At 41.7% G+C, this 19,804-nt stretch overlaps 1 non-coding gene across 1 annotated transcript; it reads right to left on the bottom strand.

Annotated features, from left to right (window-relative positions):
• Positions 1 to 15,003: 15,003 nt before the first annotated feature.
• On the bottom strand, positions 15,004 to 15,075 carry TRNAC-GCA (transfer RNA cysteine (anticodon GCA)). The gene has a single exon. It is a non-coding gene; the product is annotated as a tRNA-Cys (tRNA).
• Between the last annotated feature and the right edge of the window lie 4,729 nt (positions 15,076 to 19,804).

The following is a 19,804-nucleotide window of genomic DNA, read 5'->3' as shown; positions in this document are numbered from 1 at the left end:
CTTGCGCCGCCCGAGCGCCCTTGCTCCGCCCCTGCTCCATGGTCGCCGCCACCCGAGCGCCCCGGCTCCGCCCCTGCGCCCTTGCTCCGCCCCTGCTCCGCCGGCCCCGAGCGCCCGAGGAGAAGTAGAGGAGAGGAGAAGTGGAGCAGCAGCAACGCGCTGTCCACTTTTCTGAATTTTTTGGAACAGGAGGAATTTTTTTGTCCATATAGAAGGTGTTTGATGAAATACTAGATGGCTTTGGGCATTTTTGGAATTTAAAAAAAAATTGTGGTGATGTACTGATGCAAGACAAAGGCGATGGCAAAATTTCAGAATTTTTGGAGAGGTTTAGAATAGGTTTTCAACAAGTTATTTGAATCCGATTCAAATTTCATTTGAATGAAATTTGAACTATGGATCAGAATATGCTAAATATGTCAAAAATGTTTTTTTATATGATGTTTTTTTCATATATGTATTCATTTTTTTATTTAGGTTGTTAATTAGTAGATATCGATTTTAGGTTAGTGTAGAGGAAAAAGTAAAATAAGGAAAAGGAAGAAAAGAGGAAGAAGGAAGAAGAAGAAGAAGAAAAGGAAGGAGTGGAAAAAGGAAAATAAGAAGAGGAAGGATTCTTTTTTTTTCTTCGATCTTCTCCTCTAGTTTGTTCATGGATATATGCTAAAGAAAACGAGGGGGTGATAGATGATGATGAGGGGTCGAGAGTGGGACGAGAGGTCGAGAGGTGTCGAGGGGAGAAAAAATATGTTATCAGGGACGAGGGTCATCGAGGGGTCGAGAGAGGGATGAGGGGTCGAGAGAACTAAATAAGAAGAAGAGGAGGAGAGGAAGAAGAGGATAAATAAATAAGAAGAAGAAAAAAGAAGCGGAAGAAGAGGGAGAAGAAGAGGAGAGGAAGAAGAGGAAGTCTTCTCCTCTATTCTTTTGTTTCTTCTTTTTTCTTCTTCTTCTTCCTCTTTATTTTATCGGGAACGAGGGTCGTCGAGAGGTCGAGGAGCGGTAGAGGAGAAACCCTAAATAGAAAGTATCGTCGGTGTGAGATACATGTACCGTCGGTGTCGGACACTACACCCACATCCCACAAGTGGCGCGGGCTTCGACGCCCACGTCACTTGTGGGACGTGGATGTAGTGTCCGACACCAAAGGCCACATGTATCTCACACCCACGATACTTGCTAGCTATTTAGGGTTTCCTCTACCGAAAAGAAGAGGAGAAATAAATAAGAAGAAGAAAAAAGAAGAAAAAGAAGAGGAGAAGAAGAAAGGAATAGTGGACAAGAAGAGAAAATAGAATATATTCTATTTTCTCTTTTCTCCACTATTCCTTTCTTCTTCTCCTCTTTTTTTTCTTCTTTTCTTCTTCTTATTCTTCTTCTTCTTCTTATTCTTATTAGCCGGCAGTAGAGAGAGGTTTCCTAGTGTCAAAGTATTGAAGAAATCCATGCCTTCATCATTAGCCGGAAGTAACCAGGGCATGTTGGTACGAAGTTCTGCAAAGTTGTTTTGGAATGGAGTCCCGGATAGAATAATCCGCCTTTTGGTACCAATTCAGCAAAGGCCTTCCAAATAGCGATATCCGGAAGGCTCTTGCTGAACTTTGTACCAAAAGGCGGATTATCCTATCTGGGAGTCCGTTCCAGAACAACTTTGAAGAGCTTCGTACCATCATGCACATGTTACTTTCGCCTAATGATGAAGACATGGTTTAGTTGAATCCCTTGACACTAGGCAACCTCCCGACCCCTCGGCGATCCTATCGAACATGAGAGGAAGAAGAGGATCGTCGAGGGGTCGAGGGTTCCAGGGTCGTCGAGGGGTCAAGGATCGCCGAGGGGTCGAGAGAGGTTTCCTAGTGTCAAAGTATTGAAGAAATCCATGCCTTCATCATTAGCCAGAAGTAACCAGGGCATGTTGGTACGAAGTTCTGCAAAGTTGTTTTGGAATGGAGTCTCGGGTAGAATAATCCGCCTTTTGGTACCAATTCAGCAAAGGCGTTCCAAATAGCGATATTCGGAAGGCTCTTGCTGAACTATGCAGACATGACTCAAATACTCGAGAAGTAAGTTAAATCGATCATTATCCACCATATCAGCAACTTTGTTCATTTTCTGATATATCAAGTAATTGTTTTCTTTGTCCGGCAGGGTTTGGAGAAAATTCACCAGAAAAACTCCGGGACTGCCGAAGGAGCTGCAATTTAGACACCTGAAAGTAAGTACTAGCTATAGTAGCATTTTAAGCGCATCTACTAGTCATTCAAGCGCTAGTTTCATCAATACCATTTGGCATTCTTGCTTATCAGTTTGATTAACCTCTATTTCTTGTAAAGTGGTTGTGGCAGGAACAAGGGAATGATTCCTGTGGATACTATGTTTGCGAGTCCATCCGCCACACGACCTGTGAGCGGGGCTACACTGACGAACAATATGAAGTACGTAAATAACAACATTCACAATTTTATTTTATTACCATCATTTGTGTTGAGTTTCATTCATTCATATATATATATATATATGTATTGACCCCCTTCTTTAAATTAGATGTTTCGGAAGCGGGATGAACTCCTAGCACCAGCTCGCATGCGAGGAATTCAAGAGGAATTGGTGGCATTCTTTCTTGACCACGTGATCCCTGAAGACGGAGAATTCTATGTGGACCCTGAGTCCGTATGATTATATTTGTAAGAGATAATTATTGTATATATGTAGCCGGTAGTGTCAGATAGATATACGAGAACTTGTTGTTCGACCAATCTCTCGGAGAAGTAGAGGTGGTCGATATCACTTCTCTCTGTATATATGCATATATGTTCATGACGATCTTTCTGTTTCCTTCATTTGCTTAATTACTAGCTAGCTAGCGTGTCTAGTCCTCTCTATATACGTATGTATAGTACGTAGCGTCGACCAAGCACGGACATAACAGAGGACACTTCTCTCTATTAATTATAACTAGCTAACACAATATATGAAACACCTAAATTAACCCCCCAAAACCCCCAAACCCCCCCCCCTTTCAAAAAAAAACAAAAACCCCAGTCACAGAAGTGCTGACGCGTGGATGCCTATTGGTCCCGGTTGGTGCCATCAACCGGGACCAAAGGGTCTCCTGGCTGGGCTCTGCGCACTGCCCACGTGGAGGGCCTTTAGTCCCGGTTCTGGATTGAACCGGGACTAAAGGGGGGAGGTATTAGTACCGACACTTTAGTCCCGGTTCCTGAACCGGGACTAAAGGCCCTTACGAACCGGGACTATAGGCCCTTTTTCTTCCAGTGAAGGTAAGTTCTTGATGACGTCTGTTCTGAGCATGTGTTTGTTTCATCACTATATGGAATGCAGCAAAACTGGGGCCTAAATTTTGATGGTGAATACAGGTTTTCTGGCCCAAAGATGATGATTGGTACAAGGGTTCCATCACGGCCTACACGGAACTAACCAAGAATTCTGTATGCTTTCTATATACCTGGTTCTTATTATTCTTATTCATGAAAAATTGGTGTGGCTGAGAGGATTGTCCTCAGTTAGATTTTAAATGTTTTTTTTGCATTTTCCTTACTAAAAGGCATGTTATCTACCACTCTGTTTTCCATGTAATGTCTGCACTATGAAGAGTGGCATGTAAAATGTCGTGTAGTTGATATCTAAAGCTAAATAAACTACAGGTGAAGTATGAAGACCTTACCCTAGATAATGAAATGATAAATTTTTCATTTCATCTGAGGAAATGAAGTGCCTGAACCTGAAATTTGGATCATCTAACCTGGATATAAGAAGGGATACGATGAGCTACTTGCACTTGCTGTCAGCTTTCATGACTACCAAGGTCTTGATCTAGATAATATAGCGTGGGCTAAAATAACAGGTACTCCTATGTCTTTTCCTTATGAGTGCCGATGCTTCTAGCTGTTAACTGCGATTAGATGCCAATGGTCCTTTCCATTTATTGTTTCTGCCATCACAAGTTTTATTGCATTGTTTGTAGTCATTGTCCATATTACTTTGAACTTTTATAGTGTGATACTTTATTTATTCTAGTGTTTATGGTAGTTTTGCATCAACTTACAACTTTATTAGATTTCTCATGCACATCACATGTGTTAGATGGTTAACTGCCTCTTTTTACAGAAAATGCTTTCCAATGTTAAGCCCAGTATTGATTTATTATTTGAAATTTTCGTATTCATCTCCTCAATTACCCGACATTAACTTGTTATTTTATCATTTAGTCCTATTTTCCTCGACATTCCTACATTCCTAAAGTAAACAAGTGACATGGATTTCCCTTTCTGTTAAATTGTTTCATTTAGTTATGTGGTTGATTTGCCATATTTCAGTGCACCCTTTTACCCGTAGGCTTCTCACTTTTCTTAGTGACTTGGAATTTGTTCTCATATAAAGAGCCTTGTGTGCCTCAACAGGTCATGCAATGTGGCCAGTTGTTATAGTGGACGAGGCTTCTCACTTTTCTCAGCGACTTGGAATTTGTTCTCATATAAAGAGCCTTGTGTGCCTCAACAGGTCATGCAATGTGGCCAGTTGTTATAGTGGACGAGTCAAATGTTCATGATAGCCGGGCCCTGAAGTCAATTCGGTTTGATCAATCAATACTTGTTCAATTCTTTGGCACCCATGATTTTGCAAGGTTTGGTTTTGTGAAAAGATAATAGCGTATATTTTTCTTTTTCTTTCGAAGCAGTACACTAAAGTTGTGTTTATACCTCAGGATTAAGTAGAAGCAGGCGGTGCCCTTTCTGAATGGCCTTCTTTCTTCCTTGCATCTCAAATGCAAGCAAACACGCTTCTCCCGAGGCTTAGAAAAAGCCAAGGAGTATGAGTTGAGAACCTCTTATATATTTTTAAGCAATAATTGTTTTTCTCCTGAATACACATCAGACTTGAGAGATTTTCTGTTATCTTGCATGATGCCCTATTGGTATGATACTAAAAAAATATCGATTGTATAGGTTTCTCCTCACACAAAAGCTTCCAGAAAATATGTTGCAACTTCGGAAATCCATTGAAAATGATGGTTCTGATGATAATGGCCAAGATGACGCGATAGGCTCTTGTGATAATTTATCAGAAGAAAATGGAGAGGATGCTAAAATGACTCAGATAGAACTAGGAAATCTTCGTGTGAGCAACCTAGGTATGTTTGAGCAAATAGCACAGTAGCTCCCCCCTCTAAATAGAGTAACCAGCGTTTAAAGATGCAAAAAATGCTCTGGAAGCATGTCGACCCTACCCATTTCAAGGATGCCCTGTTTCTCACTTGAATCTTGGACTTCCCTTTTGAGCTACAATGCTGCCGCTTTATGCAAATTTTCCTTGTGGGAGACACAAGCAGACTTGGCACTTCTGGATAGTGGAGTTATATCTGTTCCAGAGGTATGGACATATGTTATATGTTCAATTATGATGCAGTTCATATTGCACTAGCGCCAATAATCCAAAGAAATGATCTGTTTTAGTTTGTTCTTCCTACCCATAACCCTTTACAAGAAATAATTGATTTCCATTTACTCCCTCCATTCCAATTTATGTTGTGTCTTCATATTTTGTCATTTAACTTTATGTGCTATAAAATTATACCATTGAAACTCCATTTTGATTGTGTTTAATGTAGGCATAGAAGGTTTCCATCAGAGAAATCATTTTGAACATTACTTAAGATGACAGTCTATGCCTTAGAGCATATATGGAGCTCTTATTTGGAACATACATCTTCTGTTCATGTTGTTGTATATCTTCTGCTGACCCCTTTTCTTGGTGCTGGCTGAGCGTTGCATGTTTATGTTTATATATGCATCTGCATTTCCTCCTTTGTTCGTTCTTCTTAGTGTATAACAAACCTGATTGTGTGAGTTTCTTTCCTGGCAGGATGGTATCTGATTTAGACAATTTCCATAACAAAATGCACATACGGCCTGAAGGGTATACTGTTGGAAATATGCCCTAGAGGCAATAATAAAATGGTTATTATTGTATTTCCTTGTTCATGATAATTGTCTATTATTCATGCTATAATTTTATTAACCGGAAACCGTAATACATGTGTGAATACATAGACCACAACATGTCCCTAGTAAGCCTCTAGTTGACTAGCTCGTTGATCAATAGATGGTCATGGTTTCCTGACCATGGACATTGGATGTCATTGATAACGGGATCACATCATTAGGAGAATGATGTGATGGACAAGACCCAATCCTAAGCCTAGCACAAGATCGTATAGTTCGTCTACTAAAGCTTTTCTAATGTATCATTTCCTTAGACCATGAGATTGTGCAACTCCCGGATACCGTAGGAATGCTTTGGGTGTACCAAACGCCACAACGTAACTGGGTGGCTATAAAGGTGCACTACGGGTATCTCCGAAAGTTTCTGTCGGGTTGGCACGAATCGAGACTGGGATTTGTCACTCCGTGTAAACAGAGAGGTATCTCTGGGCCCACTCGGTAGGACATCATCATAATGTGCACAATGTGACCAAGGAGTTGATCACGGGATGATGTGTTACGGAACGAGTAAAGAGACTTGCCGGTAACGAGATTGAACAAGGTATCGGGATACCGACGATCGAATCTCAGGCGAGTACTATACCGGTAGACAAAGGGAATTGTATACGGGATTGACTGAATCCTTGCCATCGTGGTTCATCCGATGAGATCATCGTGGAACATGTGGGAGCCAACATGGGTATCCAGATCCCGCTGTTGGTTATTGACCAGAGAGATGTCTCCGTCATGTCTGCATTATTCCCGAGCCCGTAGGGTCTACACACTTAAGGTTCGATGACGCTAGGGTTATAGGGAAAGTATGTACGCGGTTACCGTATGTTGTTCGAAGTCCCGGATGATATCCCAGACGTCACGAGGAGTTCCGGAATGGTCCGGAGGTGAAGATTGATATATTGGACGAAGGGTTTTGGAGTCCGGAAGTGTTCCAGAGGTACCGGGTGATGACCAGCATGCCCGAAAGGTGTTTCGGGAGCCCCGACAAGTGTTGGGGGGCTTCATGGGCCAAGGGAAGGGGGCAAACCAGCCCACTAAGGGGCTGTGCGCCCCCCTCACCTATTCCCACGTGACCAGGGGGTTTGGGGCACCCCATCTAGGGTTCCCACCTCCTGGCTTGGGGGCCAAGTCACCCAAGGGGGAGATCCCATCTGCCCTGGCCGGCGCCCCTCTAGGGGAAACCCTAGGGCGCCTCCACTTGCCCTTGCCCCTATATATAGTGGAGGTTTTGAGGCTGCACAACACACGAGTCTCTCTCCCAAGGCACAACCCTACCTCTCTCCCTCCTCGTCTCTCGTAGTGCTTGGCGAAGCCCTACAGGAGTACCGCGCTCCTCCACCACCACCCCGCCGTCGTGCTGCTGCTGGACGGAGTCTTCCCCAACCTCTTCCACTCTCCTTGCTGGATCAAGGCATGGGAGACGTCACCGGGCTGCACGTGTGTTGAACGCGGAGGCGCCGTTGTTCGGCGCTTAGATCAGAATTGACCGCGATCTGAATCGCTACGAGTATGACTACCTCATCCGCGTTCTAGTAACGCTTCCGCTTAGCGATCTACAAGGGTATGTATATGCACTCCCCTTCCCCTCGTTGCTAGATTACTCCATAGATTGATCTTGGTGATGCGTAGAAAAGTTTAAATTTCTGCTATGATCCCCTGAAGTGGCATCATGAGCTAGGTCTATGCGTAGATTCTATACACGAGTAGAACACAAAGTAGTTTTGGGCGATGATTTGTTCAATTTGCTTGCCGTTACTAGTCTTATCTTGATTCGGCGGCATTGTGGGATGAAGCGGCCCGGACCGACCTTACACGTACACTTACGTGAGACAGGTTCCACCGACTGACATGCACTTGATGCATAAGGTGGCTGGCGGGTGTCTGTCTCTCCCACTTTAGTCGGATCGGATTTGATGAAAAGGGTCCTTATGAAGGGTAAACAGCAATTGGCATATCACCGTTGTGGTTTTGCGTAGGTAAGAAACGTTCTTACTAGAAACCCATAGCAACCACGTAAAACATGCAACAACAATTAGAGGACGTCTAACTTGTTTTTGCAGGCTATGCTATGTGATGTGATATGGCCAAAAGGATGTGATGAATGATATATGTGATGTATGAGATTGATCATGTTCTTGTAATAGGAATCACGACTTTCATGTCGATGAGTATGACAACCGGGAGGAGCCACAGGAGTTTTCTTAATTTATTTATGACCTGCGTGTCAATGAAAACGCCATGTAATTACTTTACTTTATTGCTAACCATTAGGCATAGTAGTAGAAGTAATAGTTGGCGAGGCAACTTCATGAAGACACGATGATGGAGATCATGGTGTCATGCCGGTGACGATGGTGTTCATGCCGCGCCTCGAAGATGGAGATCAAAGGCGCAAGATGATATTGGCCATATCATGTCACTTTATGATTTGCATGTGATGTTTGTCATGTTTACATCTTATTTGCTTAGAACGACGGTAGCATAAATAAGATGATCCCTCGCAATAATTTCAAGAAAGTGTTCCCCCTAATTGTGCACCGTTGCTAAGGTCCGTTGTTCCGAAGCACCACGTGATGATCGGGTGTGATAGGTTCTAACGTTCGCATACAACGGGTGTAAGCTAGATTTACACACGCAATACACTTAGGTTAACTTGACGAGCCTAGCATGTACGGATATGGCCTCGGAACACGGAAGACCGAAAGGTCGAACATGAGTCGTATAGTGGATACGATCAACATGAAGATGTTCACCAATGATGACTAGTCCGTCTCACGTGATGATCGTACACGACCTAGTTGACTCAGATCATGTATCACTTAGATGACTAGAGGGATGTCTATCTAAGTGGGAGTTCATTGAATAAGTTGATTAGATGAACTTAATTATCATGAACATAGTCAAAAGGTCTTTGCAAATTATGTCGTAGCTCACGCTTTGGTTCTACTGTTTTAGATATGTTCCTAGAGAAAATTTAGTTGAGAGTTGACAGTAGCAATTATGCGGACTGGGTCTGCGAACTGAGGATTGTCCTCATTGCCGCACAGAAGGGTTATGTCCTTGATGCACCGCTCAGTGTCTTGAACCTCGAGCATCGTCTATAGATATTGGGAAACATCTGACATACACGTTTTGATGACTACGTAATAGTCCAGTAAGTAATACTAACGGTTTAGAATTGTGGCACCAAAGACGTTTTTGAAACGTCGCAGAACATATGAGATGTTCCAAAGACTGAAATTGGAATTTCAGACTAGTGCCGTCAAGAGGTATGAGACCTCTTACAAGTTTCTTAAGCCTGCAAACTAAGGGAGAAAAACTCAATCGTTGAGCATGTGCTCAGATTGTCTGAGTACTGCAATCGCTTGAATCGAGTGGGAGTTAATCTTCCAGATGAGATAGTGATGGTTCTCCATAGTCACTGTCACCAAGCTATTGGAGCTTCGTGATGAACTATAACATATCAGGGATAGACATGATGATCCTTGAGCAACTCGCAATGTTTGACACCGCAAAAGTAGAAATCAAGTAGGAGCATCAATTGTTGATGGTTAAACCACTAGTTTCAAGAAGGGCAAGGGAAAGAAGGGATAGTTCATGAAACGACAAATCAGTTGCTGCTCTAGTGAAGAAACCCAAGGTTGAACCAAACCCGAGACTAAGTGCTTCTATAATGAGGGGAACGGTCACTGAAGCAGAACTACCCTAGATACTTGGTAGATGAGAAGGCTGGCAAGGTCGACAGAAGTATTTTGGATATACGTCATATTATTGTGTACTTTACTAGTACTCCTAGTAGCACCAGGGTAATAAATACCAGTTCGGTTGCTAAGCGTTAGTAACTCGAAATAAAAGGTTGCGGAGACTAGCTAAAGGTGAGATGACGATATGTGTTGGAAGTGTTTCTAAGGTTGATGTGATCACACATCGCACGCCCCCTCTACCATCGGGATTGATGTTAAACCGAAATAATTGTTATTTGGTGTTTGCGTTGAGCATAGACATGATTGGATTATGTTTATCGCCACACGGTTATTCATTTAAGGAGAATAATGGTTACTCTATTTATTTGAATAATACCTTCAATGGTCTTGCACCTAAAATGAATGGTTTATTGAATCTCGATCGTAGTGATACACATGTTCATGCCAAAAGATATAAGACAGTAATGATAGTACCACATACTTGTGGCACTGCCATTTGAGTCATGTTGGTATAAAACGCATGAAGAAGCTCCATGTTGATGGATCTTTGTACTCACTCGTTTTTGAAAAGATTGAGACATGCGAACCATGTCTATTGGTAGATATGCATGAAGAAACTCCATGCAGATGGATCGTTTGGACTCACTTGATTTTGAATCACTTGAGACAAGCAAATCATACCACATGGGCAAGATGACTAAAAGGCCTCGTTTTGAGTAAGATGAAACAAGAAAGCAACTTGTTGGAAGTAATACATTTTGATGTGTGTAGTACAATGAGTGCTGAGGCACGCTGTGGATATCGTTATGTTCTTACTTCATAGATGATTTGAGTAGAGAAGTATGATAATATTCTAGAGCAATCTGGCTGCATGAACTAATACATGTTCCTGCGAAATGTTTACTTGTTTCTGTCTGGGAAAGAAAAAATTAATACATTATATATTCAGATGATTTTAGAAGAAGAACCACCTTGGTGAAATATCATATAACATTCTCTAGAAACATTTTCCTAATCCTACAATCAAAGGATGCTAATGGTTTATATTTTGTGTTGCTGCATGCTTAGTATCCTTTACTTTTGACCACACATTGCTCAATGATGGTACCCGAACAAAATCACATGTTATGAAAATGATCGAGGGATACGAAACTGTACCGTTCAAGTAAAAATTTAATGAGTGGCCACCAACTCCTGATTTGTAATTGTCGTCTGAGGATGGAAGAGGCAAAGTTGCAGGTTGCTATCTACAAATTATAATGCTTGGTACTATGGATTGCTAGAAGGTTCATATCACATATATTTACATTTTCTAACATTGGCATTTTTCATCACAGTATTAGGATGAAATGGAATTTCCATTCGCCAAAAAAGAAAATAGAACAAATGAAATTGGCTTGCAGATTCAGTTTTCATTTGCACGTTATCAAAGTTAATACTTGTTAAAGTAGGTCAGCTTGGAATGATATGTGTTTCTGTAGTCTCTCTATTGCTTATGGTTTTGAAGTACATATCTAGCTATTTTTGAACATACATGAGTGACAATAAGGTACTCCCTCCATTCCTAAATATAAGTCTTTGTAGAGATTTCACCATGAACCACATACTGATGTATATAGATGCATTTTAGAGTGTAGATTCACTCATTTTGCTCCGCATGTGGTCCATAGTGAAATCTCTACAAAGACTTATACTTAGGAACGGAGGGAGTATATAGCTTTTCTTGGTCATCATGGAGCATAACCGTTGTACAATTATCAATGTATGAAAAAGGGCAGCCCGGTGCATGTAGCTCCCGCTTCCGCAGGGTCCGGGGAAGAGTCCGACCACTTTGGGTCTATAGTACGCAGCCTTTCCCAACATTTCTGTAAGAGGCTGTTTTGAGGACTTGAACTCGTGACCTCATGGTCACTAGGCAGCAGCTTTACCACTGCGCCAAGGCTCCCCTTCATAGTTATCAATGTATGAACGATATAAAATTTGGTGAACTGTAGAGTTGGTTTCATGCTTTCATAAGATACTGAAATTAGAGCTTCAGCTTATATTTGGTGAGCAGACACTTTTTGAAAATCGACAGCTGAAGGTATAAATGCCCTTGGTCCACGGTTGTGATTTTCTTCAAGCTCAGTACAGAAGTTTCTTATGTGTTTTTGGTTCACCTTCGCCCGTCCTGACATTCATCACAATAAAATATTTTACTTACAGTTGTATACATTGTTAGTCTGTTTTTTTGTTCATTTCAGAAGCTTCAAATATTATGGTTAGCGGTGTATTGGTGTAGAATCCTCGAAGTTTTCAAGTATTTTAGTCTCCCTTTTTTGCAGTACTAGAATGTCTTATGGTGCATTTTCTTCTGCAATCTAATATATGGAACTGTTCTATTGCTCTTTTGGACTGACTGTCTTAACGCTGAAGTAAGAATCTTATCATACATAGACGTTTTCTTTATTTAAGATAAGGATACACTCTTGCATGTAAAATCTGAATAGATTCCCTACCCTGAGTATGTTGTTTCGTATCCTTTAATTAAGACTTTCACTCTTAATAAATATATGATGCTTAACTATGATCTCTTGTCATCAGGCAATTTTTTTGTGCACAATAATAATCATATCAGTAAATGGTACTCCCTCTGATCCAATAAAAGCATTGTGGCTTTAGTTCAAATTTGAACTAATGCTGAACTAAAGCCATGACACTTCCATTGGATCGGAGGTAGAATGTTATTTTATTCTTACTCTCACCTTCCATGTGCATGCTAGGTATCTTGCCATTCAGGTCCAATGAATCACTAGGTAATTATACGTTGTTCTGGGTTAGATCAACTTCTTCCTGGGTGTCTGAAAGGGAAAGGGCAGAATTGGTGGGGAGTACAGCCGACTAAAATCCATGAAGCATTTGTGTTGGGTACATCAAGATGAAGATCAAGAGAATTCCGGTGAAAGGCATCATGCTGATTTTGATGTGGAAATGGATGATGCCAAGCCTCTAGAGGACTCTGAAAGTTTTCTTTTTTTTATTCCTTATTTGTGGCCTCATGAGGCCCCTTTCTTCAGCTAAACTGAATCACTTCATGTTAGCTTGTCTTCACTTTTGGATTAACTATAATGCATCGTCTCACTCGTTTATGCTCCATGGGTGAGTGGTACATATCATCCTTTAGGTGTACTCAAACTTAAATAACAGGTGTACCCCCGAACTCAAATAATATTGTACCTGTAAGTTTGATCAATGTAGTACTAATAGATCCTAATGTTATAGAATACACTCATATTGATGCACATGAATAAAACTGAGGACCAAACATGACAGTTGAATGTGTTGAGACAAGATAAGTGCGCACAGGCTCATAATAAGTGGCGCCACCAGGTGGCACCCCAACCACTAGTACATACATTATGTACGGAAAACAAGGGCTTGCGCCGCGGATTTGCATGTGTACACGCATGCATGCAAGTGAGTATCCATTAATCGTCCACATGTGTTGTATTTTTCAACTTTATATAATGAATATGAATATGTGGTTTCTTTCACAAAAAATATCCATTAAAGGTTATGATATATCATGTGATACCTTAAAATTCCCTTCCTTTCCCTAGATATGAGCACTTGTTTTTTGTCAGCTATAAAAGGCATTATATGTAAAACAACCCAATTTTTCTTCCAAATTTTGAAATCTTAACAATAAGATAAACAGTAAGATAAACTAGTAGAATGATAAACTAGCAGAACACTCGCGCATTGCTATGGGCTACAATGCATGCATATAAATAAATCAAATGAAGGATTAAAATTGTTTTCCAGGTTGAAGCTCATTTCTCCTATTACGGGCGGGTTAGGACATCAAACAGGCTCCTATCGGCTCCCCAAAATGCAACCGTCTAGATGGGGGGAATGTGGTTGTCTGAAGTATCCATCATGTTATCTCCAACACGCGTTTCCAACATAAAATCCTCACCCTAGGACGCACCCTACCATTTTCCTGCCGGACCCTCCCTTCATACTTGGTTTCCCACTATAACGCGACATTTCTCGCTAGAGCCCTCTCCTTTAAAACCATGACGCACACCTCACCCTTTTCATGGAGCCCTCTCTCCCCACGTACCACCAAGGAGGAGTCTCCCATCAACTGCTCCGCTCCACGCTCTGATCCCCTCCCCCCATTTTCATGCTAATCCGCCCCCGCCATCAATGGGGGAGGAGCTGTGCTTTGCCCGTGGTGCCCCCCCTCCCCCAAGCCAAGAGGTAGATCCAATGTCTCCAAAGCCATTGCCTTGTTGTAAAATACATATGAATCTCGTGCATTACCACGAAAATAATAATATGATGTCCGTTGTTGGGCATGCAACTAAGAGCATCTCTAGCAGACCTCGTATAAGTGGTCAAACCTGCAAAATAACCGTTTTCACGGTTCCAGTTAAAAAAGGGGCCAAACAGACCCCTTAAAGTCGTCCGACCCTTAAAAAAATTTAAGGGGCCCCTGAACGCAAATCCGAAACCCTCATATATACAGTTTTGAAGGCAATTTTGTCAGGGCCCTGCATACCGGTCAACGTTGGCGTTTGAGGAATCTCTGTTCCCGCCAACGCCATGAAGCTTGCCCGGCCGCCGCGCCCGTCCGCCACCCAGCTGCCCATCCGCCCGGCCGCCGCGCCGGGTCGCCCGCGTGGATGCGAGCAAGCTAGCTAGCTGAATCGATGCGAGCTAGCTAGCTAGCTACGGCCGCACTAGCTAGCTAGGTAGCTACGTCCGCGCTAGCTAGCTAGCTGAGTCCGGCCGCGCACGCCCGGCCTCCGCCCACGCGTCGTGGCCGTCCCATGTCTCTCTCCTCCACTTTGGCCGTGTCTTCCTCGTCCGTACGTCGGTCGCCGGTTGATTTCAAATTGGCGTGAGAAGAGAAAGAGATAGAGGTATATTCAGAGAATATTCTCTTTTACGGGTTGATTATACGGGGTCTGAGTCTGACCTCGTCCGCACCGGCCTGCATATGCACTTTTCCACGAACTGCAAAACACTTGTGCGGGTTGGGATTTTGCGGGGTCTGCTAGAGATGCTCTAATACATCACCCTGTCTGTTATTAACTCTTGAGGCACCCAACCAATAAATTTGCCCTTCTATCCTAACCAAAAAATTGTACGACTTGATGAAAAAAATATTCTCAGGAGGAAGAACTGACATACACAAAAATGCATAAGAGACAAAAGTAAATACTTTAGAAGAAAGTGTGGAGGGTCAAGATAATAGTTGAAGAAGGAAACTAAAATAGAAGAAAGAAACGAATAGGGCCCAACCGGGTTCAAACCAGTGACCTATTGATCTGCAGTCAATTGCTCAACCACTGAGCTATGGACCCATTTCTGTTTGACCCTAAATAAATAATTTCACAAGCAAATAGATAGATGGTGCATTCATATCCTTGTGTTCAAATATTAATTGGTTCACTCTTTATTGTCAATGCAAAATGAATATCAATTTGTATCCTTGCAGATATAGATATGGGTTAGAGCGCTAGTTAAGAACTTACACATACTCATATCAGCTGTATATGCCATCATAAATTAGGTACACATACTTCAACCTGCCCTCATGGATTGCCAGTTCCAGCTTTTATGTAAGATGCTATTTTTGGGTTATGCCATTCTTAGATTCTGTTGAAGGGGCCTAATTGGAGAAATGTCCTACGTGTCTAAAACTGCGTATATCAGTCTATCACGCTACACGGAATATACAATGCATAATTGCCTTAATTTTGAAGTAATTGAGAACTATTTCAATAGCAGTAACCATCTAATGTAAGCATAACAGTTCACACAAAGAAGAATCAACATGACAAAAAAATGCATAACGGATGAAAAGGGAACTATTTGAATAGCGGTGTCCATCTAATGTAAGCATAACCGTTCTCGCAAAGAAGAATCGACATGACAAAAAAATGCAAAACGGATGAAAAGGGAAGTAATTGAGAACTATTTGAATAGCGGTGACCATGCAATGTAAGCATAACAGTTCTCACAAAGAGGAATCGACATGACAAAAAATGCATAATGGATGAAAAGGGAATAAATCTAGATATGGTTAAAACTTCAAAGTGACTACTTGTGACGCAAGTGTGGAAGGCCAAGACAGTAGTTGACAAAGAAATAAAATTAGAAAAATAAAACAATAGGGCCCAACCGGGTTCGAACCAGTGACCTATTGATCTGCAACAAAAACGGTTGGCCCATAGCGTAGTGATAGCTCTACCACTTCGCCATGGATCTATCGTTGTCGTTGTTGTTGTCGTTGGTCATACATATATGTGAAACCGTCTATGAGCTGTGTGTATCAATATTGGGTGCTAACGGCCTCTAGTCATATTCGAATCCCTTGTTGTGTATTTTCACTCATATGCCTTATAATGTATTCTGTTGCGTATTTCTCTATAAACAGGAAGTAAAGGAGTTCAGGGTGCGCAGTCTGGCCCTGTGCTATGCAGAGAGTCAAAATTGCCATCGAGGCGGCAAAAGGTATAGATACCTACATGAGAAGGTTCAGCCTTCAATCATCCATCGGGACATCAGATCAAGCAATGTGCTTCTGTTTGAGAACTTCAAGGCGAAAATTGCAGAATTCAACCTCTTAAATCAAGCTCCCGATATGGCAAGCACGTCTCCATTTGAATCATGTATTAAGGACATTTGGATATCATGCGCCAGAGTAATTTCTTATTCATACTAATACATTTTTGCATGTTGGTCAATACCTTGCATTAACATAAGTCAACTACAGTTGTTCCAGATCACAAGTCTCGAAAAAAGTTAGATATAATAAAATTTTATTGCAAAAGTAAGTATTGCTATGATTTTAGTTCATGATGATGTCAATGTGGTAGGGCCCATCTTTAAATGACAGCTGCTTCGAAATGTTTAATATGCTGTTTTGATGAACTAACTTTTAGATTCTCCTCGTCACCACGTGGCTGGCTATCATACACGTTTTATGTTCAGCTGGTTGATTCCTATTGACTTCAACCCACTTTTTGTCTATGTCTATGAATGTTTGACTGCCGGTTCTCGTAAATTGTAACTGCTTAAGTAGCAATAGATTCAAGGGGTTCATATTCAATAGACAACACCGGAACAAGCTTAAGTGACATGACCTGCATACTATCATAGCCAAAGTAAGCCTGCCGTGGATTTGGTGGCCCATCATGGCAGGGAAGCATTCTTGTTTCATGCACCCAACAAATAAACACTGCAGCATAGTTCTGGGAACCTGCTGATCAAATAAGAATGGACCAAATGTAGTGAATTAAAGAACTTTCTGATTTGAACCCCACGATGTACACATGTATCAATAGAGTGGATGCCCAAATCGATGCACCAATATGGTGCACAGCTTGGCACGTATCATCTAGAATATATCTTAAAACCATTATTGTGCTGCAAGAACCACCATTTTTCAGATTCGCAACAAAAAAACACACCATTTTTCATGTTATATGATAAGTCGACGAGTGCGAACCAACCTGTGGTTGGATGGTTGAGGGACTGTGGTATCCCCAACCCACTAGGGTTCAAATCCTGGTGCTTGCATTTATTCCTGGATTTATTTCACGATTTCCGGTGATGCGCATTCAGTGGGAGGAGACATTCCCGTCGATGACGAGGTGCCTACGGTGACTTCGTAAATTTCAAGATGATATGCTGGCTCAGTTTTTCGAAGGTGCTCAAAGGGATAGTGTGTGTGTGGGTTCATTAGGGTGAGTGTTTGCGCGTGTATATGAGCGCTTGCGTCTTTACTGTGTTAAAAAAAATGATGAGTCGACGAGAATGGAAACACGTCACGCCTCGACCATTTCCCACCAATGTATCATTACTCTGATTCTTTTCCAGACGACTCGATTTTGTCCCACTCGTCGCATTAAAATCCACTCATCAAGTTGCAACGACTCTATCAAAGTATTCCATGCCATTGATGCAGACCATACTCGTCCTCGACACCATGGCTGAAACCGCGAATAGATTCAGAGTTCCCTTGCGATGCTACTTAACAAGTTCGACTTCTTGGTGCTTAAAGTTTAAAATATGTAATAAAACCAATAAAGAAACACATACATGCCCTTTTTTCTTCGTTAAATTTTGGTGCCACATCAGCCCTGAAAGTGGGCCCGTCTATCATATTTGGCATCAAACGGTTCTCAATTGACTAGTTGGTGCTTTCGGCAACTCGATTACGAAAATCAATGTTTTTGGCAAACTTTTATGAAAACGGTGGGTTTCTGCATCGAGCAACGCAATTGTGGTGGTTTTTGACAATGTACTCTTTATGTAGATATGTGTATGCTATGATGCACCTTAAAGCAAATAGAAAATGTTCATACTACAACAACTAGATTAGCATCGTCAAGTTTTCTTGCATGGGACAATCCATGCAACTGGCAACTTTTCCCATAGGGTATGAGATGCTCATCATGACCAATGTAAACAACTGGCAACTACTTGCCCCTTATACCGCGGAAGATGTTCGCAAGGCTTTATTTGATATTGGGGACTTAAAAGCTCGAGGGCTAGATTTCTACAGAAGGTTATGGCCCATGCTGGGGAGGACCTAATTGAGGAGGTTCTGAAAGGAATCAACACACTATCCCGAATAGTTGGAATGATACGGCGATCGTGATGATTCCTAAGATTAATACACCAGAAAAGGTAACACAATTTAGACCGATTAATTTATGTAACGTGGTATACAAAATAATTGCAAAAATGGTGGCCACTCGATTGAAGGTTTTTTTACCAGAAATTATTATTCCAACACAGAGTGCATATGTACCGGGAAGATTGATAACAGATAATATTTTAGTGGCCTATGAATGTTTTCACACAATCAAGAACAAAAGATAAGGTAGAGAGGGCTTGTGTGCTATAACACTTGACATGCACAAAGCATACGATAGAGTCGAGTGGCCTTTTTTGAAGGAGATTATGTTGAGATTGGATTTTCGTCAAAAATGGGTGAATTTGATTATGCAATGTGTCTCAACTGTTGAATACATAGTAAAGATCAATGAAGAGGAAAGTGAGAGCTTCACACCTACTAGAGGGTTGAGGCAGGGTGATCCACTATCACCATACCTCTTTTAGCTATGCATAGAGGGGTTGAATGCCTTGCCGACGCATGCCGAGGACAACGAAAACATATCAGGAGTTAAAGTCTGTACAGACGCCCCACCGGTCACAAATCTTCTCTTTGTGGATGATTCATTGATCTTGATGAAAGCCAACCAAAATAATGTGGCGGCCCTGAAATCAACATTAGATTTATATTGTACGGCGTCAGGACAGCTGGTAAGCGCGGAAAAGTCAAGTATCTTCTTTAGTCCTAATACAATGGTAGAGATCAGACAGGAAATGTGTACAATGCTGAATATAATGATAGAGGAAATGAATGACAAATACTTGGGCTTGCCAGCAAATGTGGGTTGATAAAACAGACTGCTTTAAATTTCTGATTGAATGAATTGTTAAGAAAAATAGTGGTTGGAAGGAAAAATTACTGTCTATCGGGTGAAAGTAGATCCTGCTCAAGGCTGTGATCCAAGCCATACCTACCTATGAAATGTCGGTCTTTAAAATTCCAAAAAAATGTAAAGAAATCATTGACACAATTGCTCATTTCTGGTGGGGAGACGAGGAGAACCAGAGGAGGATGCACTGGATGGCCTGGTGGAAAATGTGCGTATCAGAAAACCAAGGAGGAATGGGATTCCATGATATCCACTGCTTCAACCTAGCTTTGCTCGCCAAACAGGCATGTCATCTCATTGATAATCATGATTCCTTGTGTGCTACTATTCTGAGGGCCAAGTACTATCCTGATGGCGATTCGATGAAGTCCAAGCCAAAGCATGACGCTTCCTTCACCTGGCAAAGCATTATGGCAGGCATAACTACTCTGAAATGTGGCTATATTTGGCGAGTGGGGAATGCACATAACATCCATATTTGGGAAGATGCTTGGATCCCAAGCTGTGCCACTAGGAAGATTGTGACCCCTAGGTGGGATGTAACGCCCTCGATGCGGCTATATCTCCCACGTGTCGA

The sequence above is a fragment of the Triticum urartu genome, chromosome 4A, assembly GCF_056163025.1.
Source record: "Triticum urartu cultivar PI428250 chromosome 4A, HENAU_Tu73, whole genome shotgun sequence".
In the NCBI taxonomy this organism is placed as follows: domain Eukaryota; kingdom Viridiplantae; phylum Streptophyta; class Magnoliopsida; order Poales; family Poaceae; genus Triticum; species Triticum urartu.
The sequence above is the reverse complement of the archived record's forward strand: the minus strand, read 5'-3'. Positions and strand labels throughout refer to the sequence as shown.